The following is a 9766-nucleotide window of genomic DNA, read 5'->3' as shown; positions in this document are numbered from 1 at the left end:
CTGCTGTAATACATGGTGGTATCTTCGAAGTGGTTTCTCAGGAAGACAGAGATACACAAGAAGGATCTAACAAGTAGTTACAGCCTAAGGGTTGTCAAAAATCAAGTGAGCAGTCTGGGGCGAAAGCCATTTTTTGTAGCGTTTTCTCTCCAGCCTCCCATCGCATTGGGACCCTACAACCCATTAGTGTCCTCTCCCCAACTGACAGCACAGGCAGAAGCAATCCTGCTGCAGACTTCTCCAGAGCTCCACCACAACCTGTACTGTCAGGGGAAGAATGGCTTCCAGGGAGTCTCTGCAGGTGTTGTGCAAGGTCCTCCTGGTTTATAGCTTCCGAGAGGCTCTCATGACCCCAGTCCACAGGACCTCTGATTCTTCGGGCTTAGTCTGTATTCTCACGTTCTCCGAGTCCTTGTTCAGCAGCTGCTCCTCTGCTGACTTTGGACCTTTCTGGTTCTCAATGGCAGGAGCAAGAGTGGCCCATTGTATGGCATGTATTCCCAGGGGTTTCTCCATGTTTGAATGATTCACACATGTCCGTGGGTGGGCATCTGCAGCCGGTGCATGGTGGGCCAATTGTGTCATTGTTTCTCTGTGTCATGATAGTTCTCAATTGAGCAGTGGCGGCCAGCTTAAGGGCCGGTGCGCAACAGCGCTCGCCACCGCGTGGCTCCCCGTGCACCGGGGGCCCTCCTTCCAGGGGCCTACTAGGCAGGAAGCTAGGACCCGGAAGACTGGCTATATCAAGTAACTTTAAAATACAGTAATTTAGGGCTGGGACCCAGCTCAGTGGTAGAACACTTGCCTAGCATGGATGATGCCCTAGGTTGCATCCCCAGTCCTACAAACACACATACATAAAACACAGAAATGTGCATATCTTACTGTGATGAATCTTACGGGGAAAAATCCACAGGTCAATTACTATTACTGTGATAAAGAACCTAAGAAAAGCAACTGAAAGGAGGACAGATGTATTTTGGTTCATGGTTTCAGTCCATGGATGGCTGGCTCCAGTATCAGAGCCACCACAACTGGCTGAGGGGACACTTTAGATCCAAAGTTGCTTAAAAGCAACTTCCATTACCTTTCAAGTAATATTAATAACATTAATCAGTTGGGCGTGGTGGTGCACACCTATAGTCCCAGCACTTGGGAGGCTGAAGCAAGAGGTTCACCATGAGTTCGAGGCTAGCCTGGGCTACAAGCCAACTGTACTACATACTGAGATATTATCCCAAAACAACAACAACAAAAACCTATAATATTGTTTTTTACGAAATTATGGTATGAGGATAAAGCACTTGGTCTCAACCAGATGGCAACTGCCCATCAAAGGACATAATGGCAATCAATGACAATAGCCGAAGACATTTTTGGTTGTCACAAGTAGGGCAGAAGAGTGCTGTTGGCCACACAAGAAATTACTGTGCCCAAATGTCAAAAGTGTTAGGTTGAGAAACCCTTGGATACAGCAAAGAATGTACCATGACTACTGCCACAGATTTAAAAAAAAACCCATAATGGCTGCGTGTGGTGGTGCTTGCCTATAGTTCTAGATACTTGGGAGACCAAGGAATGAAGATCAAAACCCCACAAGTTCAAAGTCCAATCTGGTACTGATGAGATCTGGATTTTTATATATTTATATATATATATATTTATATTTCCCCACCCCAAACATTGTATTGGCATTTATTAAGCCTTTAAAAAGGCATTAGTTTTGTTCTATCAAAAGCTACACTTGGGGCTGAGGATTTAGCTCAGTGGCACAACGCCTGCCTGGCAAGTGCAAGGTCATGAGTTTGATTCCTGGTACTGGAAGAAAAACAAAAACAAACAAACAGAAGCTACACTTGCTGGGCTCAGTGGCCTGGACCTGTAATTCCAGCTACTTGGGGGCTAAGAGGCGGGTGGAAAACAAACCAGAAAATTACTTTCAATAATTTAACAATGGCAGTTATTCTAAAGATATGGATTCTTGGTAAAAATGATGCCTCTTATTCTCTAAATTATAATGTGAAGCCGTGACGAGTACTATGAATTTATATGTAATATGATAAATTGAGAGTATTTAGTATGTCTAAAATAAAGATAAATTTGCAAAAACGACAGCTTAAAAAGCTTCATAAGACACCTAGTTGATACATGGCTTAATGGCAATGTGGGCAGAGAAAATTTTAGTGGTGTTTGGAAGTGCTATGTGAAGTCAAATAGGCAATACTTATCAACTGCCTCTTATACAAATTAATTATTTAAACTCAAAACTGAGAAAAAAATTCTATGTGTTCTATCTAATCTGAGGATTACTAAACTGAGGAAAACACAACTAAACTGAATATTAAAAAAAGTCAATGACTTTCTAACATTTAAAGCTAACCTGGGCAACTTAACAAGTCCTTGTTTAAAATTAAAAAAAAAAAAAAAAGAAAAGAAAAAAAGGGAAGGCTAGAAATATAGCTCAGCAGCAGTGTACTTGGTCTGCATATATACATAGGGTCCTGGGTTTGAGTCCCAGTATTGGGGTAAGAAAAGCAAAATTTCAAGCAGATCTCAGTAGAAGGCAGATCTGCTCAATGACACCAGATATACCAGATCCAACTCAAAGCAATGAGAACCAGAAAATGGACACTAGAAACACTCTACTGCTCTCACTGCAAAGTATCTACAGATAGTTTTAATCTAAGACACTGAGGATCAAGGTGTAGCTTTCCCACAGACAGTCACCTGGATGGTTTCACGCCCTGATTTCTGTTCCAGGTTCCTGTGGCTAGTACAGTGGGGCCTGCACATTTTGCCTCTGTTTCTAGGTGTTGTTCCTCATGTCCTGGTTCAGTGATAGTGAACCTTTTAGAGCTTTCAATGATATAAACAGCCTGCTGCATAGGCTCCCCACCACTGTACTATACTAGCTGTTACAGAGTAAAGTTTGTTACTGACTAGAACTTAACAGAGGAAGAAGATATTTACAAATTTCAGATCTGGGAATTCTGAGCCAGGAAAACTGGACATAGACTGGGTAAAAACAATGGCTGTAACAGATAGTCACAATGGTAGAGGAGATTTGCTCTGTGGTGAGGGCCTATCTAGTATGTTTAAGACTTAGTTCGATGCCTGACACAACAACCAACCAACCAACCAACCCCCATCCATAAATACTGGAACCAGATACATCAGATATAGATTAAAACAGGACACATTTAAAATCTACACTAAAATGCTGCATAAAGATTTTCAAGGAATGAAAGTAGGATAATTGCAGGTGTGATACATGCCTATAATACCAGTACTCGGAAGGCTGAGGCAGGAGTCTCTCTGTGAGTTAGAGGGCAGTCTGGGCTACCCAGTGAGTTCAAGGCCAGCCTGAACTACATGGTAAAACCCTGTTTCAAAAAAACCTAAGCTGGGCAGGGTGGTACATGCCTGTAATCTCAGCACTTGTATGGGTGAGGCATGGGGCAAGAGGATCTTCATAAATTTGAAGTGAGCTTGGGATACAGAGTGAGTTTAAGGCCAGCCTGGACTACATAAGGAGACCCTGTCTAAAAAAACAAAAACAAAAACACCCCACAAATAACCTCAATCCCTCAAATAAATAAATAAATAAATAAATAAAACAAAACAACAACATAAAATGTGTATTAACTCAGCACCCACTATTATACCAGGCAGGATTCTAGGAGTTTAGGATAGAAACTGGGCAAAACAGACAAAAGATGCTATTTATGGACACTGCATTCTGATGGGGTTGCTTGCTTTACTTTTAACAGTTTTCCAAGTAACTCAAAACAATCTCCTACAATTAATAATAATACATTGTCTATTTCAAAACAGTTAAAAAGTAGGTTTTAAATATTGTTACCACAAAGAAATGATAATCATTTGGAGGTTATGGATATGTGAATCAGTCTGCTTTCATTACCCAAGCACGTATACATGTAACAAAACATTACACTGTACCCTACAAATATATACAATTTATAAACTCTGAAGTTTTTTCTAAAGCATTTAAAACATTATATATGATCTTTACTTTTTGGTTCACATTGTATCCATTCTTCTATCTATTCAATCTAAGTATCTTTCAAATCCTAGGTCAAGACCCATTTCCCGCCTCAGTGGTATTATAGTACATGCCTATAATCCCAGCTACTCCAGAGGCTGAGGTAAGAGGCTCACAAGTTCAGGGTTGTCCTGGGCAATTTAGTGATACTGCCTCAAAATAAAAAACAACAAAGGACTGGGGCCAGGCATGGTGGCACATGCCTGTAACCCCAGCACTCAAGAGGCTGAGGCAGGACTGCTGTGAGGCCAGCCTGGCCTGCATAAGTAGGTTCAAGGCCAACTGCACTACACAGTCAGATCCTATCAAAAAAAAAAAAAAAAAGGGCTGGGGATGTACCTCAGTGGTATAGCACACCTGGTTTAGATCCTCACTACTGAGGGGAAAAAAAACAATTTCCATAATAAAGATGAAATATTAAATATTTTCTCATAAGCATTTAAATTTTAGGCATTAAATCTTATTTTTAATACTGTTTATTGATGTTTCTTTTTTTTTGAGACAGGGTCTCACTGAGGCTGGCCTTTAACTCACTATGCAGTCAGGCCTGTAGCCAGGTATGGTGGCATATGCCTATAACTCCCAGCACTCAGCAGGCTGAGGAGGACAATTGCAGTGAGTTCGAGGCCAGCCTAGGATATATAGTGGGTTCAAAGCCAGCCTGACCTATATAGTGAGATCCTCTTTCAAAAAACAAAACAAAACAAAAAAACTCCTGTAGTCCCAGCACTCATGAGGCAGAGGCAGGAGAAATGCTATAAGTTGGAGGCCAGCCTGGGCCTCGAGTGAACTCAGGTCAGCCTGAACTACACAGTGAGACCCTGTCTCAAAAAAAACAAACAAAGAAACCCTCCCCTGAAAAAAACCCAAGAAAACTATGAGGCCCCAGCTGGTCTCCAACTTGCAGCAATCTTCTTGCTTCAGCCTCCCAAGCTCTGGGGTTACAGGGCTGCACCACCACACATGACTAATCATTTCCTTTAGTTCTTTCTACTAGATCCAAGAACTGTAGGGACATGTACTATGACTTACACATTTCCTATTTTTTCTCCAGTGTGTAGCAAATGCAAAAAACAGCCATCCTTAAAGGATCACACTATTTCTCTTTAATAGCAAATTGCTAATAATTTTTTCATCACTTTATACTTACAAGCTGATAAACTGCTTTTATGTTTTATGACAGGAAAAGAGAATGAAGATAGAACAGACCTTGAATTCAAATTATGTGTCCTGGAACATTAATCATACCACTTTGGAGCTGAGGGACTTTGCACATGGTATTTAACTTCTCTGAGTCCTGCAGCATGGAGATAGTTATCCTCCTCATTGGGCTGCTTTTAATTTTTTTTTTTTTTTTTGGCTGCTTTAAGGACTAAAGGGAATACTGAGAACACAGTCATATTATGCCCTCTTCTTCTCCCTCTACCATATATCTGTTAAAGTGATTAGTAAGAAATATCTTCAGGCTGGGGGACCTATAATCTCAACACTTGGGAAGCAGGGGCTGGAGGATTGCCATCAGTTCAAGGCCAGCCTGGGCTACACAGTGAATTCAAGGCCAGCCTGAACTACATAGTGAGACCCTGACTCAAACAAAACAACCAACTAGCCAGACGTGGTGGTGCATGCCTGTAATCCCAGCACTGGGGAGGCTGAGGCAGGAGGATTGCTACATTGAGATCAGCCTGGGCTACAAAGTCAGTTCAAGGCTAGCCTGAACTGCATAGTGAGACACTGTCTCAAAAAGACCAAAAAAAAAAAAAAAACAAAAAACCCAGAAAAAAAAAGTCAAACAAAATAAACAAACAACCCCCCCCCAAAAAAATGCAACTTGCAGTCCTCTTGCCTCAGCCTCCCAGAGTGCTGGGATTACAGCCATGTGCCACTACGCCCAGCTACATCTTCAGAAAATCATAAAAGTCATAATTATAAGGACTCAGTGGTAGAGCTCTTTCCTGGCATGTGCAAAGCTCTGGGTTTGACCCCCAGCACCGCAAAAAAGGTTGTGATTTTGCCATGGCTATGAAATCTTACTTTGGACTTTACTAATTAAACTTTTAAAAACAGATATATACTTAGTGAACTTGCCAGCACCATGTGCAAAGCACTAGTTTAGAACTAATGATATGTGTCAGTATGACAGTCTCTATTAGAGAGCTCATACACTGAAAAAAGTATATTGAATTACTAACCACAAACATAGCATAGAAGTATGAAAAAAATTAATTGTAACATGAAGACAAAGTTACCATTATTTTAAGCATTTTCTATCATAAAAGCAATGTACAAAGGGTAAAATTTACTTACAGCAACTGAATGAGCTTCTACAAATGTATCAGTCATATGACATGAATGAGAACCTAGATCATGTTGTTCACTGCAGCAAATGAAAGCCATCTGACAAGCCAGGCATGGTGATGCATGCCTGTAATCTCAGCAGTCTGTAATCCCAGCTGAGGCAGGAGGACTGTTGCAAGTTCAAGACTAGCTTGGGCTACAAAGTAAGCTCAAGGCCAGCCTGTACTGCATAACCAGACCCTGTCTCAAAAAGAAAAAAAAAAAGCCATCTGACAAATACCTGTTGTGAAAAACAAACTTCTTTCATTTTTTTCTTCCATCTTCCGTTTGTATTGTATATGTTTGTCAATTACCTCACCAAGTATTATCCCACTTCCTCCCAACAACTACAGTGATAAAATCAGTCAGCAGACAGAACAGACTGAGCTTTGTGTAACATATCCATTAAACAGAAAATTCAAATAAATGTAGACTACCTGGAAGATATCTTTTTAACATACACAGATTTTTTCTCACAGATTTTTTTTTTGAAACAGGGTGTCCCTATGTAGCCCAGGGTGGCCTTGAAGTCTAAGTGATCCTCCTGTCTTAGACTCCAGAGTGCTGGGATTACAGGCATGCCTCACCATGCCAAGGTCTAGAATTGATTTTAAAGTTGCGCCAGCCCTGAGGCACGCCTGCAATCCCAGCACTCGATAGGCTGAGGCAGGAGGATCCTGAGAGTTCAAGGCCAGCCTGGGCTACATAGTGAGATCCTGTTTTAACCTCTGCCTCCCAACTGCACAGCAGGAGTATGGTGGCTCACACAGGAGGCTGAGGTGTGAATGTGAAGCCAGGCTCAGGGGAAGAAGCTGGTCCCAAATTTTTAGCACTGCTTAAAATGTCTACATCCTCACCAGGCCCTGAACTACTTTATCATAGATGCCTTTTGCTTTCCAACTGCTTTCCACTCCTACTGCTGTGAACCTTGAAATTCCTGAAATGGCCATCTTCTTGGCCTCTGGGGAATCTATTTCCTTTGCCTGGACTCTTCTCTCCTTTAGGAGCCAATCTTCACCTGACTCTTATCTACCCATGAAACTTCTGCGCAAAGATTCCCTTCCTAGGAAAACTTTACCTGATTTCCCTGCCTGGCAATAAGTTCCCCTATTACTCTCTCAGACTCTTTTTTTTTTTTTAGCTTCTATCTTAGCTTTCTATCTTAGCTTACTGCCATTTATTTGTGGTTATTTAATACCTGTTTTGCCCACTGACACTGTACAGTCTAAAGGCACAGTTTTAAATGTCATGTCCACATCATATCCTTAACAATCACTATATGTACTGATACTGAAGTTTTGAGTAACAGTAAACAATTAAGAATCTGGGTGTGGTGGCACACACCTGTAATCCAGCGCTCCGGAGGCTTAGGCAGGAGGATTGCCAAAAGTTCAAGGCCAGCCTGGGTTACTTACTGAGTTCAGGAACAGCCTGAACTACGTAGAGAGGCCTTGTCTCAAAAAACAAAACAAAAGACAAAGAAAATGCCGCAGAGGAGGAGGGAGAAGATAATGAGGGGAGCTGTCTGGGTCCCACCTCCCAAGTGTGGTGGATCAAGCCTGCAATCCCAATACTTGGGAGGCCAAGGCAGGATTGCTTCGAGTTCGAGACTAGCCTGAACTACCCTGTCTCAAAAAAAAAAAAAAAAAAAAAGTTAAGGTATTAAGTAATCGACATTGTTGTTAAGGAATATATGCATGTACTCGGGACCACCGGCTTCGATGGCACATGCATATAGTGGCATGATGGGACTCAGGAGGCTGAAGTAGGAGGATCAATAGTTCGAGGCCAAGCTGGACTACACAGCAAGGCTCAAAAAATCAAGTCACACAGGAGAGTGCCCAGCTAAGAGCTCACTAAGTAGTAGCTGCTGTTACTATTGCATTTGGCCTATTATTACTGTATAGTGTACCTAATCACCCCCTTCTTTCTGCAGGCAATTCGTACTCATTTTTGGAGTCCACCGGTACCTAGGACTAACTTTAGCATTATTCAAAGATGGTAAGCATTTAAATAAACACTACTTCCATTACAGTGTAAAGACCTTTCCTCACTAAAACAAACCACAATGAGCTACGCGTTACACCACCACGCTGCTCCTTCCTGCGTTAACAGCAGTACAGACCAGCAGTTTCCCATCTTTATTTAGCATTCTCTCAAGTTACGCACAAACGAGCCAACGGGGCAGAGCCGCCAGTCAGCCCCGCCCCAGGAACAGCCTCTTTTATTACAGCCATCGAAAAGCAAGAGTCACCTAGAAGCGCCAGGGTAGGCAGGCGCACGGCGAGCAGCAGCCCTTACCGGCCTCGGAGGGGCGAGGCGTGGAGACCGAGGAAGCCGGTCCAGAACGCCCGCCCCAGCAGCCGCTCTGCCCCGGCTGCGCGCTCGCGGCGCGCCCTTCGGAAATAGAAAGGTCTCGACTGCAGCCCGCTCCAAGTTTCAGCGCGGCCGAGGGCACCGGAGCCGGGAGCCCGGGCCTGCCAGCGACCCGATGTCGACGCACCGCGGCCGGAGAGGGTGACCCCAGGCCTCGCGGACAGACGCCCGCCCCAGCCGGCCCCCAGAAAACTCACCCCTGGGCGCGGCCTCGCGGCCCCCTCCTCCAGTCGTTCTCAGCCTGCGGGCACAGTTGCCGCCGCTCGGCGGGGATCCCTCAAGCTGGCGCGCCGCTGCCCCTAGACCCTCTCAGCCTACCCTGTGGCGCGGCCGAAATCGGGCGCGCCTCCCGCCGTCTCCGCTGGGCAAGGGCGCGCGCGGGGGCGGGGCGTACCGAGGCCGGGGGCGGGGCCGGAGCGGGGCGGGGCCAGGAGTCTCGGGCCTGCAGTGGCACGCTCATGGCGGCCGCGTCTCTTCCAGCAGATGCACCTTCTGGTGATCGCCGCCGAAGGCCCGGGAAACGCTGGGAGCTAAGTGTGGGCTCACCCGAGAACTCAAGAATCTACGTCCTTACCTCTTCACATCTGCAGCCTCCGACGGCATCCTTGGAGAGACTTACCTGCTTCGTGACCCGGTCGTCTGGAGAGTGACGGTTAAACAATGACCCCACCCTCTGTGCTCCTGAAAGGGTTTATTCAGGGGCCGCCCTTCCCTGTAGGATGTAGATGCTGTTCATGACAAGCTCAAACACAGACCCTAAGCATTCCTTTTTTTAAAAGAATTTTTTTTTTTTTAATTCTGGTTCTGGAGATTGAACCCGGCAACTTCGCACTGAGTTACATCCCCGTCCCTCTTTTTTTTTTTAAGAGTCGCTATATTGGCCAAGTTTGGCTGGAACTTGTTGCAGTCTTCCTGCCCCAGCCTCCTGCAGTGCTGAGATTACAGGCCTGCGTCACCAAGCCCCACTCAAATTCCCACTTACCTCAAAAA

The 9766-nt window shown here is 44.4% G+C and overlaps 1 protein-coding gene across 1 annotated transcript in view; it reads right to left on the bottom strand.

Annotated features, from left to right (window-relative positions):
- Ubxn2a (UBX domain protein 2A) overlaps positions 1-9150 on the bottom strand; it is a 41045-nt gene extending 31895 nt beyond the window's left edge. Inside the window, exons 1-2 of the mRNA XM_005400368.2 lie at positions 8974-9150; positions 4548-4551 (exon numbers count right to left, since the gene is read on the bottom strand). The gene's annotated coding sequence lies outside the window, so the exon portion shown is untranslated. The remainder of the gene's footprint in view (positions 1-4547; positions 4552-8973) is intronic.
- Positions 9151-9766: the final 616 nt, after the last annotated feature.

This window comes from Chinchilla lanigera, unplaced genomic scaffold (genome assembly GCF_000276665.1).
Source record: "Chinchilla lanigera isolate Chin_1 unplaced genomic scaffold, ChiLan1.0 scaffold00068, whole genome shotgun sequence".
NCBI lineage: Eukaryota > Metazoa > Chordata > Mammalia > Rodentia > Chinchillidae > Chinchilla > Chinchilla lanigera.
Note: the sequence above shows the minus strand (reverse complement) of the source record. Positions and strands in the feature narration are given on the sequence as shown.